The 22,791-nt window shown below is 46.6% G+C and overlaps 1 protein-coding gene across 2 annotated transcripts in view; it reads left to right on the plus strand.

Moving 5' to 3' along the window:
- LOC143291951 (frizzled-5-like) overlaps positions 1 to 22,791 on the plus strand; it is a 79,374-nt gene that overhangs the window by 42,100 nt on the left and 14,483 nt on the right. The window contains exon 2 of one of the 2 annotated variants that reach the window (XM_076602102.1): positions 2,160 to 2,326. The gene's annotated coding sequence lies outside the window, so the exon portion shown is untranslated. Of the gene's footprint in view, positions 1 to 2,159; positions 2,327 to 6,469; positions 6,844 to 22,791 lie in introns of those variants that run through there. The other variant, XM_076602101.1, reaches the window with a different exon arrangement.

Here is a 22,791-nt window from a genome sequence, read left to right on the forward strand (position 1 = left end):
CCGGATTATTCGCTATGCATTGTTATATTTCATAGTAACGCGTGTTTATAGCTGAAATTCTATGATTTCTCCATCATGCAACAAGGGGACTGATAAAGAAGCAGTGGAGAGTTGGCCCAGTGGATAGAGTACCTGATTGTGAAACGGAGAGAGAGAGAGGTGGGGGGGAAGGGGGGAGAGACAAAGAGAGTGAGAGAGACAGAGACAAAGAGAGAGACGCTTAGCCAAGAAGATCATCAGCGATTTACAGTCACAAGTAAACAGGGCCCCAGATAATGACTGTCAGTCTCCGTCGCCAAAGATAAACCATACAAGGTGGCAAAACAAAAAAACAAAATCAAACAAAAACAAAAAAAACACCATTCACAGCACAGCACTGCGGGTCGGGGGTTAGAAGGGAGAGCGGGGGGGGTGGGGGTGAGGGTGGGGGAAGGCCCACAATAATAGGTATAACCCTACACCAGCACTGGAGCGATTTACAAGGATGCCAACACTCTATCCCTCCGCCATCTCACCATTTTTCAGTCGGCCCCCTATCAGCATAAACACAGCGGCTGTACTGGGCTCGCTAAGTGTCGCAGTGACAACTTTGTCTATGAGCATTCGTTTCCGGGACTCCCCGCACCCCGCAGTCCCTTGCCCACAAGAGAGAGAGAAACAGACAGACAGACAGAGAGAGAGAGAGCCCACAGAACTCGGCCCGAGTCGCAGTTGGTATCAAAATACTGCCATCAGTTCAGCCCTCAAGGTTTCGCATCGGCACTAAATGAATGTCAGGCGTGACGTGGCTGTCTCCTGACCCGTTGTTTATTGGCCGCTTGTCGCCCCTGTCGGTATATGCCTGACCTCCCCTTGCTAGTGCTAAAACAGTGAAGTGATGGCCTGGTGGTAACGCGTCCGCCTAGGAAGCGAGAGAATCTGAGCGCGCTGGTTCGAATCACGGCTCAGCCGCCGATATTTTCTCCCCATCCACTAAACCCTGAGTCGTGGTCTGGACGCTAGTCATTCGGATGAGACGATAAGCCGAGGTCCCGTGTGCAGCATGCACTTAGCGCACGTAAAAGAACCCACGGCAACAAAAGGGTTGTTCATGGCAAATTTCTGTAGAAATATCCACTTCGAGAGGAAAACCAAAAAGAAACATGCACTCCAGTGATTCACCTGAAACGAAGACGCAACAGAGGTATCCATAACAGAAAGAGAAACACCCGCAGGTGCTGGAGAGGACCCAGAGAAGCACGGTCTCCACCCGCCCTTGGAACAATCCTGCACCACCCTTGGAGGCCTGCGCTGTGTTCACGATGGGTGCAGGCACGCACAGGACACTCCATTAAGAATTCAAGGAACATAACTGCTCCCGAACAGAGGCAAAAGAGACCACAGAATGCAACTCGCGACAACCTTAAAAGAAGTATCCCCATGGGTGTGCCAGCCAGTATTTCATGACTGCAGAGCCCACCTGCAAATGACACCACTCTTCCCCGGGAGAAATTAATGAACAGCCCGAAGTTTTCACAAAACAAATACTGGTTGTTTCTGGAAAGAAACGCAGCGCAATGCAACGCCTTATCATACCATACCGTACCAAACCATACCACACGATACTATATCATACCATACCATCCCATACCATACCAAACCACATGATACTATATCATACCGTACCAAACCATACCACACGATACTATATCATACCATACCATCCCATACCGTACCAAACCACATGATACTATATCATACCATACCATACCATACCACATGATACTATATCATACCATACCATACCAAACCACATGATACTATATCATAGCATACCATACCAAACCACATGATACTATATCATACCATACCATACCAAACCACATGATACTATATCATATCATACCATACCAAACCACATGATACTATATCATATCATACCATACCAAACCATGTGATACTATATCATACCATACCATACCACACCACACGATACCATATTACCATACCATACCAAACCTACCACACAATACCATGCCATACCATACCATACCACACCACACCATGCCATACCATACCATACCACACCACACACACACACACACACACACACACACACAACGTACAATAACATTCCATTCATATTACACCTTGCTTTTTTTTCATTTTTTTTTTCATAGAAGTCTGCTCGGGTAAGGTGACATCAGGGGGGCCCAAGAGTTGAGATTGGGTTTCCCTTCTGTGCTCGCGCCTCGTCCCACAGCAGGTGAAGTGTCCAGACAGGGCCCCAGCACACCGTGCACTCACGCTGGGGAGGAAGAAGAATTCTGACCACACAGGGCTGAGGGTAAGTTCGGTTTTTAGTTTCGCTCGTTGTGTTGTGTCATGTCGTGTCGTATCGTGTCGTGCTGTGTTTGCTGTGCTGTGCTGTGCTGTGCGGTGCTGTGTTGTGTTTGCTGTGCTGTGCTGTGCTGTGTTTGCTGTGCTGTGCTGTGCTGTGTTTGCTGTGCTGTGCTGTGCTGTGTTTGCTGTGCTGTGCTGTGCGGTGCTGTGTTGTGTTTGCTGTGCTGTGCTGTGTTTGCTGTGCTGTGCTGTGCGGTGCTGTGTTGTGTTTGCTGTGCTGTGCTGTGCTGTGTTGTGTTGTGTTTGCTGTGCTGTGCTGTGTTTGCTGTGCTGTGCTGTGTATTGTATGAACAGGGGATCCAACTACATCGAACTCTTTGGCCCCCTGTCTCACACAGAATAAAGTATAAGATCAGCAGTCTATGTTATACATGTGTTCACAAATCTGCCCCTTCCTATCTTTGTGGCTGCCTTCACCTCTACACTCCATCTCGCTCTCTACGATCGGCTTCGGATCCACTCTGTTTACGGATACCCAGATTCAAACACTCCACTGTTGGACGCCGTTCTGTCTCTGTCTCTAGACAGAGAAACTTCCTCTTTCGCTTCGTCAGGTCTCCGCACTCAGCTCTTTCAAGTCTGGCCTTAAAACCCACCTCTTCATAAGGTGGCCTCCCTCCCCTACCTCCTCCTTGTCTTCAGTTTTCTTCAGTTTTAGAGTTATGCATGCGTGTGAAAGACTGGTGTGAAAGCGCTTAGATTTGTCTCTGCACAAGATTCAGCGCGATAGGATTACTTTTTTTTCTTTTTTTCTTTTTTTCATCACACGAGCCGGTCGCACTGGGAAGAAAGTTTTGAACCGCAAAGAGGTGAGTTCGGTTTGAGTTTGGTTTGTTGTGTAGTAGTGTCGTGCTGTGCTGTGTTAATTGAGTTTGTGGACTTGTGTTGCATGGTGATGCGTTCCGAATGAATGGATGGGTTGTGAGTCGTGGGTCAGCAAAGCAAGTAAGCTAACAACTGAGCAAGTTAGGAAGAAGTCAGTAAGTGGGTTATGATAAGAAGCATACAAAAGAACGACCGGAAACGAGAAGCATGCAGAATAATAATACAAGTGTTCATGGGCCTGAGAACTAATCACAGAGATAGATAGATAGATAGATGGGTGGATAGATAGAGAGAGAGTGTATGCACTTGCGCCACGGTTCGGTGGTATGCACTTTCACCCCCTCCCCCACTCTCTCCCTCTCTCCCTTTGTCTGTCTGTCTGTCTGTCTCTCTCTCTCTCTCACGTACACACACACGTACACACACACGCACGCACATACACACACACACACACACACACACACACACACACACACACACGAGGTTCTTATGGTCGAAATTACTTCTTAGCTTCAGAATTGTGTTAATGGTTTCTGATTATTATTATCATTATTGAATTGTTACTGTTAATGTAACTTCATGTTAGTTATGCATTTTTTTTTCTACATTTACTTTTCTACCTTTTGTGTTTTCCTCTCCCCCTCCCACTTTTTTTTGTTTGTTTGTTTGTTTTGTTTTGTTTTGTTTTGATCGTCTAATATCACTGATAGTGAAAAGACGGTAAACTAAAGAACGAACACACACACACACACACACACACACACACACACACACACACACACACACACACACACACACACACACACAAAGAAAAAAATGAAAAAAAAAAACTATATAAAAAAGAGCCTCTATATTCCCAGGACTGACAGACAGACGGGGAGGAGAGAGGTACCAGGGAGTGAGAGGGCGGGAGGAGGGGGGGGGGGAAGGGGGGCGGAGGGAGGGTACGGTACATACCACGGTGCCAAAAATATGCTACTATGCTACACACGACTGTTCAGTCCAACAAACCATGCAGGCTTATATCGATCTCTCCCAGGAGCTTGTATCGATCTTCTTCCCCGTGCCAATGCATGGTGAGTGTGACCAGCGAGCGGTCTGTGTGTCAGTCAGTCAGTCAGTCAGTCAGCGCAGGCCACGTTGTTCTGCATCACGGCCATCACATTACTTCACATCACACATCATCACCGCTGACCACATTTCGTGTCACGTCATCACCACTAACAGACACGTCGCCCCAGGCCCCCCCAGGCTCCTCGTCACGTGTCGTTTCAAGGGACACCATTCTCCCAGCCCTTTGTCCAGTCGTTTCGGCTTGCTCTCCCCTGGGAGCGTACAGAGAGAGAGAGAGAGAGGGGGGGAAAAAAGAAGGGTAAAAAAAAAAAAGAGACAAAAATGTAGTTGTCTCATAATTAGCTGCCCCTGGCGTGAAAGTGTGTGTGTGTGTGTGTGTGTTCATGTCTTCCCCTCTTCCCTCTCTCTCCTCTGTGAATACTGTCAGTGTTTCTGCTGGCTCACTCCATGTGTGTGTGTGTGTGTTTCTCTCTCTCTCTCTCTCTCTCTCTCTCTCTCTCTCTCTCTCTCTCTCTCTCTGATGGAGTCTCCCGTCGGTCCGACGGATGAGTAGGCAGGCAGGCTTATCTGTCGGTGTGTTTCCTCATATGGGAGAAGAGGCCGATTCTGGATGCGCAGCACTTCCCACAGGTGTTGCAAGGGAAAACGTCTCCAGAAGTCGAGCCCTGCTTCCTTCGCTCACACTTCTCCTTAATGGCCAGCGTTCTTTTGTTTTTAAACGTCTTTATGCCACTAGAGCACAGCATCCTCCAGCGAGAGCGGTCAAGGGCATCAATTTCCCATGAAGCGATACCTATGTCACAGGCTTTGAGGTTTGTCTTCAAGGTGTCCTTGAAGACTTTTATCATTTTGTCATTTATTCACAACCTCTCTATCTGTCTCTGTCCCTCTGTCTTTCTGTCTGTCTTTGTTTCTATCTATATCTGTCTGTCTGTCTCTGTTTCTATCTATATCTATTTGTCTGTCTGTCTCTGTATCTATCTGTCTGTCTCTGTTTCTGTCGGTTTGTCTGTCTGTCTGTCTGTCTGTCTCTCTCTCTCTCTCTCTGTCTCTCTCTCTCTCTGTCTCTCTCAAGACACAGCACATAAAGGAGAAAGAGAGACTGACATAAACAGACATACGGAAAAGTCACTCGCTCATACAGATAGGCAAGTGTGTGTGCGCAGACACAGAAACCGTCCGAAACCTTTAACTAGAAAACATGCGCAACAGTGATAACAACGACAACTCCTATGGTAGCATGTATAAAGCATCGGAAAGCTACATACCCCCGAAAACGGGAGTATGGCTGCCTTTGTGGCGGGGTAAAAACGGCCATGCACGTAAAAGCCCACTCGTGTACATACGAGTGAACGTGGGAGTTGCAGCCCACGAACGCAGAAGAAGAAGGAAAGCTGCAAAACCAACACCCATGTGCAATAACGAAGTATTAGAATGACAACTACAATCATACATGCACGATAATACTGAAACAGCACTATAGTGGTATAATGATAGTAATACCAGCTTATATCACAGATTGGCATTAGCTTTCAGTTGGGCCAACAGCAAAGTGGCAGCTGTATGATAACGGTTTCTCCATAGCAATGCGAAGTCGTTTACAGCTTAGTCTTTTGTGAAGGACTGTGACTCTCAAACTAGGAGGTAAGATTGCAATGGCTCTCAGTGAAGTGCTACAGCCTTGGACAGCCTTGGGGTCTAGCTGGCCTTTGGGAACCATCCCAACGCCGACTGTCCTAAAAGCCCTCCAAACCGAGAGAGTGGGGATGTAACTTGGACAAGACACTCTCCACTAAGAACAAATTCTAGCCCACATAGCCAGCAGGACAGCAGTTGCCTCATCTGCTGTTCTGATGGTCGTGACGAGTCGGACACGGCTGACTATCATACAGTAATATAGATCTCTCATGCCGCCACCAACGCGAACATAATGCGACGCTCGCCAGCAACGCTCTTCTCGCCACTTGCAGTCGTCGCTTTCTGCTCCTGCCGCTTCACCATTGCAGCGCGCGTGCGATGCAGCCCAGCACTTAGCTTGTCTCCCTTGCATCGCCTCGCCGCGCGCCCCGAAAGGGAGGGAGAGAGACAAACAATATTCAAGGCACATTCTGTTTGATTCGGCTCTCTGGCAGTATAGTACATGAGTCTCTAGAGGAGGAATCTGTGCTCACTCAGAATTGGGCAGATCTGTTGTTATTTTCATTTTTGTTTTTGTTTTTGGTAGGTTAAGAAGAAAAACTACAATTACATTGTTTACTTATTGAATCCGTTGAAAATCATATTTTGAAAAGCTACAAAGAAAGACTGAAAAGAGAGAAAACGGAAAATTGTCTGCCCTTCTTTTTTCTTTCTTGTAAAGCAGAGATGTTTTCTGACAGTCTCGTGACCGTTAGTTTTAGGGGAAAAGATATCGGTATGTGATTTGTGTGTGTGTGCGGTAATGCAGGTACCGCGTCAGCTGTCTGTTGTGCAAGCAGAAAAAAGGGAGGCGTGCTTTCAGGCAACGTTACGTTGTGGACAGTTCGGGACTCTGGACAGACAGGCTGAGTGAGAACTGTAAAGGTAAGGGAGTTTTTCGGGTATTGTTTATATATATATAATTGTGTGTGTGTGTGTGTTTTGGCACATGTGTGTGTATGTGAGGAAGAGGTGGTGTGTCTGTGTGTGTGTGTGTGTGTGTGACTCGGGACAGACAGGCTGCGTGAGAACTGTATCGGTCAGGGATTTTTCGGGTGTTATATATTTATATGTGTGTGTGTATGAGTTTGTGTGTGTGCGTGCGTGCGTGTGTGTGTGTGTTGGCACATGTGTGTGTGTGTGTGAGGAAGAGGTGTGTGTGTGTGTGTGAGGAAGAGGTGTGTGTGTGTGTGTGAGCGCGAGGATGAGACGGAATAGAGCAGAGTTCAGGTGTGGGGTGGGCAGTGGTGGTCGCATCGGAGAGTCAGAGCAGTCCGGAAAGTGATTTCTATTGTTCGAGATTTGATATAGCTCTTGGTCGTTGAATGACCAGGACGTCCAAGACAGTGGTTAGTCAGTGTTTCATGTCGTGTTGTATTGTGTTTCATTAAGTCTCGCCACAACAGAATTATATTTTCTGGGGTCCTGGCTGCTTTCACTGGCCACTAAGATCGGAGCGTCGTCATATATATATAAATATATATATATATATATATATATATATATATATATATATATATATATATATATATATATATATGATAGTCAGTCGTGTCGGACAATGACAGAGGAGCCAGCTGCTGTTCCGACTATTTAGGCTAGAATTTGATTATAGTGAAGAGTGTCTTGCCCAAGTACATCCCCACTCTCTCGGCCAAGAGGGTTTTAAAACAGTCGGCGTTGGGATGGTTCCCAAAGGCCAACTAGCCCACAAGGCTGCAGCACCAAGAGCCAGTGCAATTTTGCCTCCTAGTTTGAGAGTCATAGTCCTTCCCAAAAGACTAAGCTGCTTAGTAAAGGGTTTCCCATTGACTGGAGAAACCATTGATAATACAGCTCTCACTTTGCTGTTGGCCCAAATGTAAACTTATGTCAATCTGTGAGCCGAGTGTTAGCAGCGGCAATACATCCTGTCTTCCTGTCTTTCTTTCTTTTTTCTTTCTTACTTTCTTTTCTCTGTCTGCTAGTATGGATGAAGGCTGAGGAGCAGAAAATCTTGCTTCTTGTTCTGTCACACATAGTGGTGACCGTTGACAGTTTGGTAAAGTATCTGTTTTCAACGTTTGAATGTCATCATTTCAAAGTTAATTAGATACTGAGATAAGGAAGGTAGGGGGAGGGAGGAGGGGGTAAGTACTTATATGGTGAGTTTGGGAAAACAATATCATTGTAGGATGAGTACTCAAAGATGAGTATTTGTAATATATGTGTGCAATTAAAGGAAACCACTGCAGTGAAAGGACTTCGTAAAAGGGAAGTCGCTAATTGAACAAGAGAAACTACTGATAATGAATGTCTGCAGTTATAGTTGTTTCATGATCAGTTTGTTTTTACAAAGTGGATGCTTCTCCATAAAATTGTTGTTTTTCTTTTTTACAAAGTGCATGCTTCTACATACATACCAGTCCTTGTTTTCTTGTTTTCATGCCGTGATATTTTTCATATTATTTTCACTGACCTGGGGTGTCTGCTGCCGGAAAGACAAAGGCAGAATAGGACACGACAATGTATACCTATGTCGTATGTTCACAATGTAAAGAAGGAATTGACTGTAATGAAGCGATACTTTTTGTTTTGTTTGCTTGCTTTTTTCCCCAACAGTGTTGTCATAGAAGACACGGGAAGTGTTAACTGTGAGAGATACAATACTCTTTATGTGTGTTTTGAGCGAGCAGGACACACACATACAACCAAGCACGAGCACACATACACATACACACGCACACGCACGCACACGATTCACACACACACACACGCGCGCGCGCGCGCGAACTGGTTGAACGGGAGAAAGGGAGTGAGAGATTGAGATAGCGCTTTATGTGTCTCGGGTTTTTATATTCGCGATCTGCCCAAAGAAAAGATTATTTTCATGGCATGAATGTGCCTCTATCTCTGTGCCTATCTTTAATCATCTCTGTCTGTCTCTGTGTCTGTCTGTCTGTCTGTCTCCGAGTCTCAATCTCTTCTTTCCCTGTCTCGCTCCCCCCCCCCTCTCTCTCTGTCTCTCTCTCTCCCTCCCCACCCTCCTCTCCATATGGGTGTCTGTCTCCCCCACTGAGATATACATTTGATACTAGTCAGTGTCACCTCTCTCTCTCTCTCTCTCTGTAGCTTGTTCGCCCTATTTTCTATACACATTCGCATGAAGCGATTTTATCGACCTAAAACAAGCACGCTGACATACACATAGATAGATCCATTGATTGATTGGTTGTCTGTACAATATTGTAGAAAGAAGCACGAAAAGGTAGGCCTAAATAACGTCGATTTGATTCAGAAAAAAAGTAATTCAAAAGCACAAAAGCAACCTACAGGGAAGAAAAGATTGAAACACGCTGCACCGCTCGCGCGCGCGCACGCACATACATACATACACACCAACACACATACCTCTCTCTCTTTCTCTCTCACACACACACACACACACACACACACACACACACACACATACACACACTTACTCTCTCTCTCTCTCTCTCTCTCTCTCTCTCACACACACACACACACACACACACACACACACACACACACACACACACACACAGAAATGCTTTATGGCAATGTATCCCTCCTTAGCTTATGCGCAGGTGAAAAAGCCAGAGAGAGAGAGAGAGAGAGAGAACATATTTTGTTCCGTCATGTCTCTCTGTCTGTCTGTCTGTCTGTCTCTCTGTGTGTGTCTCTGTGTGTGTGTGTGTGTGTGTGTGTGTGTGTGTGTGTAGTATACACAAAACACACTCGTGGTCACGCAGTAACTTCCATTGAAAACCGTTCCGTCATTCCAGCCACCACATCACACCATTCCACACCACACCACACAACATCACACACCCAGCAGCCGTGTGATTCAGCCCGACTCTTAACACTCTTTTCTCGACCGTCAAAGAAACACAAAGAAACGCACAAAGCATCCGTTAATTCTTTACCCCCCCCCCTCCCTCTCTCTCTCTCTCTCTCTCTCTGTGTCCCCCTCTCCCTCCCTCTCCCTTTCTCCCTCTCTCTCTCTCCCTCTGTCTGTCTCTCTCTCTCTCCCTCTCTCTCCCTCTCTCTCTCCCTCTGTCTCTCTCTCTCCCTCTCTCCCTCCCTCTCTCTCTCCACCTCTCTCTCTGTCTGTCCCTCTCTCTCTCTACATCCCTCTCTCTCTCTCTCTCTCCCTCCCTCCCTCTCTCTCTCTCTCTCTTTCTCTTCTCTGGTTCTTTTCTCTCTTTTTTTTTTCCTTTTCGTTTTGTTTGGCACGGTCACGTTACAAGCTTTTTGCCAGAGAACAAGAGCCAACGAGCACCACCGGCCTTTATCCTACTGTACCCGTGTCCTTCCCCATGCCCACCCCTACCTACCTACCTACCCGACTGTCACAATCCGGGTGGCCGACCTGTCACGCTGGTCACCCCGAATAATAGAGAAGGGTCCTCCCTCTCTCTTCCCGTACCACCCACCCCATTTGTCACCCCTCTCTCTCTCTCTCTCTCTCTCTCTCTCTCTCCGTCCCTCCCTCTCCCACCCCCAGTCCCATGTGTTCTTTACCCAACGCAACACTTAGTGTGGTCGTTAACGAGGAGGAAGAAATAGAAAAGGAAAAAGAAAAAGAAAAAAAAAAGAGAGCACGGTTATGTGTTTCCTTGTTGGTAATGATGGGCACAGATGTCAATGGAAATCAATAACTCGGTTTTTTTTGTGTGTGTTTTTTTTGTTTTTGTTTTTTTGTTTTGTTGTTGTTGTTTTTTGGGGGGTCTTTTGTTCTGGTATTTTCGGACGTTGTTTAGTGAATAGGGACTGGTTTCAAACCACCAAGGAGTAGACACTACCCTAGAGGTGTAGGGGAGAGGCTTGATGGGTGTGGGTGGGGTGGTGGGGTGTCTCTCTCTCTCTCTCTCTCTCTCTCTCTGTCCCTGCCACCCTCCCTCTCTCCCTCTCTCTCTCTTCTCGCTCGCTCGCTCTCTTTCCTTCTCTGTAATTTTTCTCTGATCACATTCCTGGACCCGTCCAGTTCTGTGGTGTTGTCTGAAGGAGAAGAATTTCCCGCCTTAGCGGATAGCCCTTGAAAACCACTGGTCCAGTTGTGTCTGACGTCACCGCAGTGCCGCCCTTTCATTGGCCAATTAGTGAGATAATTGGGTTACCTTGATTGGATTGGGGACGAAGGGCCATTGAGTGCTTGAAGGAGGAAAGGGGGATTGAGGATTGGGGATGGAGGGTGGGAATAGAAGGGATGGGATGAGAATGGAGGGGGGAGGGGGAGAAGAGGATGAAGGGGTGGGGGGGGTCCATGATGTTGAAGTTAAGAAAGAAACCCCCCGCAGTTGTATCAAAATGATTAGCTTCACAGACTGGTCTAGGGAATGGAACCCCCAGAGATGCGTGTCATTGTGGTTATTTTTCGGCCTGTGGCTGGCTTCTGTACCCAGAGTTTGATGTGGTGTGGGCTCGGATGGGAAGACGGGTCACATGATGGAGGGTCACCCACTCCACTGATGCGTGTTTGGTCTTCTTGCTCCTATCCAAGCGCCACACCCCGGGCAACCGCTTCATCTGGCGGGCCAGCCTCGTGAGGGGGTGATGTTAACACGGCATCACTGGGCGTACAGTATGAACTTCCATGATGAAATCACCGGCCGGGGCGGAAAGGCTCAGCCAGAGCTCAACGACCACGTGTTCATGGCCGAAGCGAACCAGCAAGGAGGACCGGCTGTGGTCAGGCCTGGAGAAGACTGGGCACCGCCAGGCGACAACTGCCCAAGACACACCTCATGATGTTCGCGTCTCTTGTGCAGTCGTTCACATCTTCAGTGCTAGAGCCAGGTTGACGCCGGGATGATGATAATGATTATGAAAGAAGCGTGGAGCATTGCTTGTCGAGTCATGTAGTTCCATAACAAAAAGAAAAAAAATCTGATAGAGAGATTTCCATCGCAGCGAAGTCGTTCTCATCCATCATCATGAAAATCCAGAACTTATTGTCCGAGATACTGTGACACGTTATATCCTGCTGTCACGGTGACCTGTGTCGGGTTCCTCTCCAACCGGTGTCGGCAGATTCATGGGCTTTGAGTTGTCCTTGGAAGGGCGCTGTGGCAGTCTCTGTAATATCAGGGGAGGCGCTCAATCAGTCTGGTTCCGTGATCAGACGGTATTTGTCTTCTTGCAAGGGGCTCAGTCACGAACTTGAAATTTGATTTTCCATCTGTTCTTGATTCCATGTATACAGCTTTAGGTAGAGTCCCGCATATGTTGAAATCAGGACTTTATGCGACATAGGTGGAATGGAAAGTCATGTTCAGTCAAACACTGTGCAAGTCATGAAGAGAATCGTTAAAGAAAGAAAAAAAAAAGGAGGGTGGGTGGGAGGGGGGGTATGGACACTCGAGAGAATATTTTCTTAGCAATCACCGGGGTCACAGTTGAGGGGGAGGGGTTGAGCACAGTCCGTAACACCGGCCATTGATTGTCCAAGTGATGAGAGTGCCTTTAGATGTCGTTTCACGCTTCATCGCGTCTTAGGGGCTCTTCACACCTCGTACTGCCGTTGACAATGGACTGTGCGGAGATGCTTTTAGTGATTCTGTCAAGATTACTAGCCATGCATGGAGGGGTTTAAACAATGGGAATAGTAGCAACGGCAGTAAAAGTAGTGGAACTAGCAGCAGTAGCAGTAGTGGTACCAGTAGTAGTAGTAGCATGGTAGTAGTAGTGGTAGTAATAGTATCAGTATACAGTTTATGAATAAGAACTATATCATTAGTTAAGAAATAAGTCTTAAGAAAGCGAGAAAAACAACTTGTAAGAACCATAATTGGCCTTCCCACGACCACGACATTGAACAGTCAGCTTGTTGTTGATCTGCTGATTATGTGCGAATGTTTGATATCAGTTTTTACATAATAAAGATTTATTAAAACCATTGGCCTTCCCACATATGAAATGACCTCGGCGATTTTGTTGTTGGCTATGGTCTACATACACAGGTAGCGTACCCAGAGAACGTGATAGAATGTGTAGCCATCGTACACTTTCCTCCTGTTGTTTACTCCCGAATGTATAATTATGGGAGTTGTGGCATTATTTTCTCTTTCTTTCTTTCTTTCTTTCTTTCTTGGTTTAAACAGTATTTTATTTGGAACATGTCACAATACAACACAGATATCGATGAACAGGACAACAAGAAAATCTTATATAAAGTCCTGTCCCGACACATGTACATACTGAATATGTGACGGATGTCATCATAGCTAGAAGTTAAGACGTGAACATACATGAGTTTTGAACAAAACTAAGCAGAGATATAAATAAAGTGAAGAAAATGAATGATAAACGTGTGGTGGAGGAAGTCAGTAGAGAGAGAACGAGAAGTATCAACGCTGGGGCACAAGCACAGCAAGACTTAACTTGACCGACAAACAAAGCGACTTTCTTTCTTTCTTTCGTTCTTTCTTTTCTTCCTTGTTGTTACTGTGATCCCGTTTCAGGAAACTGGTCACTTCTGTTTGAACCTGTCTGTGTCGTTCTGTCTCTGTCCACATCTCTCTTTCTGTCTCTCTGTCTGTCTGTCTCTCTCTCTCACGCTCTCTCTCTCTCTCATAATGATAGGTCCATGCAAAACCGAATGATTGAAACAGAGATAATACTGAGTCAAATAGGAAAGAAACATTGAGAGAGCGAGACAGACAGACGGAGATAGAAACAGACAGAAAGTTGGAGAAGGAGCGACTCTCTGAGGGTGTGGTGGGGCGATGGGGCCCGGAGGGCCTTGCTTTATGAGAACGGTGCCCCAATGTGTTAAGAGCCAAAGGATCAGATTGACTTCAGCCGTACCTGAGGGTGGCGATTTTTTTTTACTGTCGACTAGGGCTCGGGGGTGGGGGGAAGGGAGGGGGAGGGGGGGAGGGAGACACGACTCTTTATGGTGCTGTCACTTCTAGGAAGCTAGCCAATACCACCCCCACCTGGACAAATCGCACCAGGTCTTCGAAAACCCTTGAAAAATCGCGCGCTGTCTTGAGATGTTAGGAACGTGCGACCAAAAGAAGTGGCTGTCGAAAAATTAAAATGAACTACTGCGCGAGAACATTTGAGAGCATTCTCTGTCCCAGCGAAGGTTTGGACTTGACATCTCGGGGCAGTCGAGTCCGAGACGGTAGAATCACCTCGTCACCATGGGTTCACGTTCCTGCTTGATCAGATTCCTAGGCCGTGTGATAAAATGAGTTAGATTTCCCATGTTCATCGCTTTTTGTTCTGTGAGTGTTGTTGGTGACAGACAGTCAGAAAGTATGAACCCTGTATTAATGGTGTTGGTAACAGACAGTCAACATGTATGAACCCTGTGTCAGTGGTGTTGGTGACAGTCATAAAGTATGAATATGAACCCTGTGTCAGTGGTGTTGGTGAAAGTCATAAAGTATGAATATGAACCCTGTGTTAGTGGTGTTGGTGACAGACAAACAGTATGAACCCTGTGTCAGTGGTGTTGGTGACAGACAGTCAAACAGTAGTGAACCCTGTGTCAGTGGTGTTGGTGACAGACAGTCAAACAGTGTGAACCCTGTGTCAGTGATGTTGGTGACAGTCAAACAGTATGAACCCTGTGTCAGTGGTGTTGGTGACAGTCAAACAGTATTAACCCTGTGTCAGTGGTGTTGGTGACAGACAGTCAAACAGTGTGAACCCTGTGTCAGTGATGTTGGTGACAGTCAAACAGTGTGAACCCTGTGTTAGTGGTGTTGGTGACAGACAGTCAAACAGTGTGAACCCTGTGTCAGTGATGTTGGGGACAGTCAAACAGTGTGAACCCTTTGTCAGTGATGTTGGTGAGACAGTCAAACAGTGTGAACCCTGTGTTAGTGGTGTTGGTGACAGACAGTCAAACAGTATTAACCCTGTGTCAGTGATATTGGTGACAGTCAAACAGTATGAACCCTGTGTCAGTGGTGTTGGTGACAGACAGTCAAACAGTGTGAACCCTGTGTTAGTGGTGTTGGTGACAGTCAAACAGTATGAACCCTGTGGCAGTGGTGTTGGTGACAGACAGTCAAACAGTATGAACCCTGTGTCAGTGATGTTGGTGACAGACAGTCAAACAGTATTAACCCTGTGTCAGTGATGTTGGTGACAGACAGTCAAACAGTGTGAACCCTGTGTTAGTGGTGTAGGTGACAGACAGTTAAACATAGTGAACCCTGTGTTAGTGGTGTTGGTGACAGACAAACAGTGTGAACCCTGTGTTAGTGGTGTAGGTGACAGACAGTTAAACATAGTGAACCCTGTGTCAGTGGTGTTGGTGACAGACAGGCAAACAGTGTGAACCCTGTTTAGTGGTGTTGGTGACAGTCAAACAGTATGAACCCTGTGTCAGTGGTGTTGGTGACAGTCAGTCAAACAGTATGAACCCTGTGACAGTGGTGTTGGTGACAGTCAGTCAAACAGTATGAACCCTGTGTCAGTGGTGTTGGTGACAGTCAGTCAAACAGTATGAACCCTGTGACAGTGGTGTTGGTGACAGTCAAACAGTGTGAACCCTGTGTCAGTGGTGTTGGTGACAGACAGTCAAACAGTGTGAACCCTGTGTCAGTGGTGTTGGTGACGGTCAAACAGTATGAACCCTGTGTTAGTAGTGTTGGTGACAGACAGTCAAACAGTGTGAACCCTGTGTTAGTGGTGTTGGTGACAGACAGTCAAACAGTGTGAACCCTGTGTTAGTGGTGTTGGTGACAGACAGTCAAACAGTATGAACCCTGTGTCAGTGGTGTTGGTGACAGACAGTCAAACAGTGTGAACCCTGTGTCAGTGATGTTGGTGACAGACAGTCAAACAGTGTGAACCCTGTGTTAGTGGTGTTGGTGACAGACAGTCAAACAGTGTGAACCCTGTGTTAGTGGTGTTGGTGACAGACAGTCAAACAGTGTGAACCCTGTGTTAGTGGTGTTGGTGACAGACAGTCAAACAGTGTGAACCCTGTGTTAGTGGTGTTGGTGACAGTTAAACAGTGTGAACCTTGTGTCAGTGGTGTTGGTGACAGTCAGTCAAACAGTATGAACCCTGTGTCAGTGGTGTTGGTGACAAACAGTATTAACCCTGTGTCAGCGGTGTTGGTGACAGACAGTCAAACAGTATTAACCCTGTGTCAGTGATGTTGGTGACAGACAGGCAAACAGTGTGAACCCTGTTTAGTGGTGTTGGTGACAGTTAAACAGTGTGAACCTTGTGTCAGTGGTGTTGGTGACAGTTAAACAGTGTGAACCTTGTGTCAGTGGTGTTGGTGACAGTCAGTCAAACAGTGTGAACCTTGTGTCAGTGGTGTTGGTGACAGTCAGTCAAACAGTATGAACCCTGTGACAGTGGTGTTGGTGACAGTCAGTCAAACAGTATGAACCCTGTGTCAGTGGTGTTGGTGACAGTCAGTCAAACAGTATGAACCCTGTGTCAGTGGTGTTGGTGACAGTCAGTCAAACAGTATGAACCCTGTGTTAGTGGTGTTGGTGACAGACAGGCCAACAGTGTGAACCCTGTTTAGAGGTGTTGGTGACAGTTAAACAGTGTGAACCTTGTGTCAGTGGTGTTGGTGACAGTCAGTCAAACAGTATGAACCCTGTGTCAGTGGTGTTGGTGACAGTCAAACAGTATTAACCCTGTGTCAGTGGTGTTGGTGACAGTCAGTCAAACAGTATTAACTCTGTGTCAGTGGTGTTGGTGACAGACAGTCAAACAGTGTGAACCCTGTGTCAGTGGTGTAGGTGACAGACAGTTAAACATAGTGAACCCTGTGTTAGTGGTGTTGGTGACAGACAGGCAAACAGTGTGAACCCTGTTTAGTGGTGTTGGTGACAGTTAAACATAGTGAACCCTGTGTCAGTGGTGTTGGTGACAGACAGTCAAACAGTGTGAACCCTGTGTTAGTGGTGTTGGTGACAGACAGTCAAACAGTATGAACCCTGTGTCAGTGGTGTTGGTGACAGTCAGTCAAACAGTATGAACCCTGTGTCAGTGGTGTTGGTGACAGTCAGTCAAACAGTATTAACCCTGTGTCAGTGATGTTGGTGACAGACAGTCAAACAGTGTGAACCCTGTGTTAGTGGTGTAGGTGACAGACAGTTAAACATAGTGAACCCTGTGTTAGTGGTGTTGGTGACAGACAGGCAAACAGTGTGAACCCTGTTTAGTGGTGTTGGTGACAGTTAAACAGTGTGAACCTTGTGTCAGTGGTGTTGGTGACAGTCAGTCAAACAGTACGAACCCTGTGTCAGTGGTGTTGGTGACAGTCAGTCAAACAGTATGAACCCTGTGTCAGTGGTGTTGGTGACAGTCAGTCAAACAGTATGAACCCTGTGTCAGTGGTGTTGGTGACAGTCAGTCAAACAGTATGAACCCTGTGTCAGTGGTGTTGGTGCCAGTCAGTCAAACAGTATGAACCCTGTGTCAGTGGTGTTGGTGACAGTCAGTCAAACAGTATGAACCCTGTGTCAGTGGTGTTGGTGACAGTCAGTCAAACAGTATGAACCCTGTGTCAGTGGTGTTGGTGACAGTCAGTCAAACAGTATGAACCCTGTGTCAGTGGTGTTGGTGACAGACAGTCAAACAGTATTAACCCTGTGTCAGTGATGTTGGTGACAGACAGTAGACAGTGTGAACCCTGTGTCAGTGATGTTGGTGACAGACAGTCAAACAGTGTGAACCCTGTGTCAGTGGTGTTGGTGACAAACAGTCAAACAGTGTGAACCCTGTTTAGTGGTGTTGGTGACAGACAGTCAAACAGTGTGAACCCTGTGTTAGTGGTGTTGGTGACAGTCAGTGTGAACCCTGTGTTAGTGGTGTTGGTGACAGTCAAACAGTATGAACCCTGTGTTAGTGGTGTTGGTGACAGTCAGTGTGAACCCTGTGTTAGTGGTGTTGGTGACAGTCAAACAGTGTGAACCCTGTGTTAGTGGTGTGGGTGACAGTCAAACAGTATGAATCCTGTGTTAGTGGTGTTGGTGACAGTCAAACAGTATGAACCCTGTGTTAGTGGTGTTGGTGACAGTCAAACAGTATGAACCCTGTGTTAGTGGTGTTGGTGACAGACAGTAGACAGTCAAACAGTATGAACCCTGTTTAGTGATGTTGGTGACAGACAGTCAACAGTGAACCCTGTGTACGGTCCTCCTCATCGTCTATCTGTTGCAACTACAGGTGGCACGTAAAATCAATAGGGGAGGGAGGCTGGTGGGGTGAGGAGAAGGAAGGATACTTTTTGTTTTGTTGATTCAAAAGCTCCTTCATATGATAATGTTAAAAGCGACGAATACTGAAATTCTTAGATGAAGACTTCAACATGTAGAATCACAACGGGTGCTGAACAATATAAAGAAATAGGTAGGCCTACATACCAAATACATAATTGAACAAAACAGAGATGCAAATCCATGATCTGTCCTGGCGGACAGACGTCATACAAACCACTGCTGTGTTAAAACGGGCAGCAGCTTCTGACCCCCCCCCCCCCACCCCCCACCCCCCCTTTTTTTTTGTTTTTTTTTGTTTTTTTGTTTTTTGCATGAACTCACACTTCCTTCATGAATGAACCTTGCAGAGTATAAATACGGTTACTGTCAGTAATGTAAGCTCCAGAACTCACCCCCACCCCCACCCCCTGTCCCGAACAACGCAGACTTCATTGAACCAAGACCCATGCCATGAACAGCTTGGGTGCATTGAACCCAGCTGTACATGATCCACACAGTCATCCTCTTGGAAGAGCCGTGCGCTCATTTTACGAACGTCAACACAAGTAGCAATGGCTTCGTTTTACATAAAATTATTATGGTATAACGTCACTGAAAAGTTACCACCGGAAGGTTTTGACATTGAAGAACTGGTTGAATACGAAGCATACCGCATTTCTGTAAAGACAGAAGCTGTGGGTGGGGCCACTCAAACTCCACATCAGATGGGGTCTCTGTAGGGGAAATACAGGAGCAAAATGTCCGTCCCGGTGTGATTTTTTTTTTTTTTTTTTTTTTTTTTCGCTTATAGTTGACTTCAAGTTTTTGCGCTTATCCATATTATTATTAGTAGTAGTTCTCTTTTTATGTATTTATTCATTATTTATTTACTTTTTTTCTCAAGGCCTGACTAAGCGCGTTGGGTTACGCTGCTGGTCAGGCATCTGCTTGGCACATGTGGTGTAGCGTATATGGATTTGTCCGAAATCAGTGACGCCTCCTTGAGCTACTGAACCTGAAACTGAAACATACAGTGATCCTCAGTAAAGTCTAAAGAGCTGCAGGCGCTATTTTATGGCATCACCTCTGTCTCCTAGTCCCCCCCCCCCCCCCCCCACAAGGGACACGTCGCATGTCACCATTGTAGTTTCTATGTTCTTCCACGTCTCTCCTCCTCCCCCCCGCGTCGAGTGTCCGCCGGCGACTCGAATGTGCTGTGTGCCATCAATTTATTTCACTGTCCAAAACTCCAAAGCCGGCGCAGTTTTAAGTTCTCTCGACTGTCGCTGCCATCTTTTTACGGCCAGCCATGGGTGATCCCGGGTTGTCAGGAAGAAGGATGTGATGGGAGGCTGGTCCGGACCTTCATGGTCTGTTACTGCTGCCCTCCAGCCGTGTTCTGTGCAGTGTTTTGGGCACCAGTGTGATTCGGATACCTAGTCTGTCCATCAACAGAGAAAACGCTCGATGCAATCAGATGTGATGTATTGTAGTGCATAGTATTGCAATTTTTGGTAATGTATTGTTTTTTGTATTGTGTTGTATTGTTTTGTATTGTATTGTATTGTATTTCGTTTTATCACAGCAGGTTTCTTTGTGTGAACTTCGGGTTGCTGTTCACTGGCAGCGCGCGTCGCCTCTGTGCGGTGTTCACCATTTTCTTCGGTTTTGTGTGTGTGGTGTGTGTGTGTGTGTGTGTGTGTGTGTGATTCTGTTTGCATGCGTGTTTGTTTAACTTCTACCAAAATGTCTTTTTTCCACACAAGTTGCCATGGGTAACTCTTTTGTCGCTGTGGGACCTCGGTTTATCGTCTTGGGCAAACAAAATACACGTGCGTGCGCGCGCAGACACACACGTACCACGCTACAACTTTCAGTCCACAGTAGCCTCAATGCAATTAAATTTCCCAACTGAGGAACTCACCAAACGGAATTCAACCTGCCCCCACTTCCCCACTTACCCCACCCCAATCTAACACATCTCGCCCTCCCACACACCCAACCCAACCCAACCCAACCCATCCCCCTCTCCATTAGCTTAGAAAACTTCAAAACCCGGCACCGACGTCCACACTACTCTCACACCAAACAGACTGAAGGGACCCACCCGTCACTCGCAGACAATGCTCCCCCAGGTACATATTGACGCAAGGACCATACCACCCCACCGTGCCCCGTCTCCACAGCTAAAAGCGGCCCGTCAGAAACTTTGAGGGGCACAATAGGCTTCAAGCATCCCCACCTCCATCTGTTTCTCACGGCCCATGACTCTGTGTGTGTGTGTGTGTGTGTGTGTGTGTGTATTATGTGACCCTGCTGACAGGTGCGAGGGAGATAGAGAGAGAGGGGGGAGTGCTGCGAGAAGAGCATTGGGAGTAAACGGGGAGCATAGCTAGGGAGCAAGGAGCCCCAGGGAACAAACAGCAAGGGTCAATCACAGCACCACTCTGCACTGAAAGGCTTACAATTGTTTCTTCTGAAAGCGTGGCCCGGACACCCCTGAAGGGTTTTGAAAGTTGTTGTGTGGGGGAGGGAGAGGTGGGGGGTGGGGGTGGGGGGGGTTGCGAAGGAGGAGGGGTTGGGTTGTGGACCTCAGGGAGGTTCGGGGGAAGGGGGAGGGGGGGCCAGGTCCCAAGAGGCTGAGAGAGGGAATTCCACGAGGGGGACAGGATTGCTGATGGGACGGGGGAGGGGGGAGGGAGGACCGGGGTGGTAGGTGGAGGGTGGAGGTGGTCTGGACCACATAGTCTTCTGTCCTTCTCGCTGTGTTCGTGTCGCGTGAAGGTCCGGGCAGGGTTAATTAATTCGAAGTAGCTCGGCGTCGATCCTCCATCGATACGAAGCCCGGTGCTTCTCGGAGATCCCGACGAAAATGTCATTGAACGAAATCGGTAAACGTTACATGCGTCAGTTTTGATGGGAGTTAATCGGTAAAATAAATAAATAGTGGAACTTCGTTGATCATTTTGGTGGGAGATTTGGCAAACATAGATTCAGGAAGAGGTGCTGAAGGTCACGTGACCAATCTGTGGATCAAGAGTTTGAATCCTTCTTGAACTTTTGTGTAGGTGGTCCTATCAGCCATTATTGTAAAATGTTTATACAGGACAGCAGCGGAAGCAAACCCAAGAATCAAGGAAGGTCCTCATAGATTTTCATTCACCGAGAATTAAACGTTACATACGTTAACTGTTCGGGACCGACGTCGAGCTGTTCGCTGCACATCGAGGATCGATGCCCAGCGCCGGCCTAAACTGAATAACAGAAGGTTCAAGGCAGTTTCTCTGACTGTTGGTTTGTTTGTTTTGGGGTTGTTTTTGTTGTTGTTGTTGTTTGGTGTTTGTTTTTTTGTTTGTTTTTTTTTGTTTTTTTGATTGAATAAGCTGTCACCGCTGACAAGGATATAGTTCTTCTTGTTAAGAGTTACTCGGCAGTGAAACACGGCACATCGAGCTCGATGGTTGAAAGCTGGCTAGGGAGGATGCTCTTACCAAAAGGCCAAGCAGAATTACCTTCTTGTCTTGGGCCGTGGGTTTACCATGTCTGTGAAGATAATTTGCACACTCGAAAATAAGAAAATAGAAGCTCAGGGGGGATTGGGGGGGGGACACAACAAAGGAATATACATATACATGCAATAAACAAAACAACTACAGACATACAAGTACACACATCCACACCCACCCACATGCACGTGTGCATACATTTACATTATACAGACGTACGCGCACGCACAAACACGCATGCACACACACACACACACACACACACACACACACACACACACACACACACGAACAATAAACAGCTTCAAACACAATACATTCATCCTTGGTTGAACAGTAGAACACAGCACATTACCATTGGGACAGGTAGAGACAAAAGAAAACTAAACTCGCTCTGTCGGACTTCGGTATCTAGATACTCTGCACCTCGCTGAAGACGAGTAGTCGGCATAATAATAATAATGGATACTTAAATAGCACACTATCCAGAAATCTGCTCTAGGTGCTTTACAAAAACGCTTTAACATAAAACATTACATCTATGTTACATACACACACCAAAATATGACTACACACACATGCACGCACACACACACACTGCGTACATACATTTTAATAATACATGTGTATCTAACAGCTGCCATAACACATACGCACACATAGGCAGGCACAAACTTACATAAACGCACGCGCACACAATACACATTCATATACATGCATGTAGTAAACATAGTCAAGCACAGCTGACGCAAAGGAAGTGGGCCTGCCACAATTGAACTTACTGCTGAGGGAAAAGGTGAGTTTTGAGACGAGATTTAAAAGATGCGAGGGAATCATAATGACGGAGGTTATCAGGGAGCTTGTTCCATGTCTTTGGCGATTGAAAAGAAAACAGTCTGTGTCCATAGGTCTTAGGCATGCGCAGCCTTCGGAAGGGACAGTGGTTGATTTCAGTCTGATTGTTCGCAGTTTACAGCTCTGCTGAACACAGTCTATCCATCGTCAAAAAGTGTAGAACAAAATCCGGTCATAGTCAAAAAGTATATATCAGTTAGCTTCCCGTCGCAAATCCTTAAAAAAAAAAAAGATAATAATAATAATAATTTTAAAAATAAAATGGTGTGGTGGGGGGTAAG

This window comes from Babylonia areolata, chromosome 18, assembly GCF_041734735.1.
Source record: "Babylonia areolata isolate BAREFJ2019XMU chromosome 18, ASM4173473v1, whole genome shotgun sequence".
Classification (NCBI taxonomy): domain Eukaryota; kingdom Metazoa; phylum Mollusca; class Gastropoda; order Neogastropoda; family Buccinidae; genus Babylonia; species Babylonia areolata.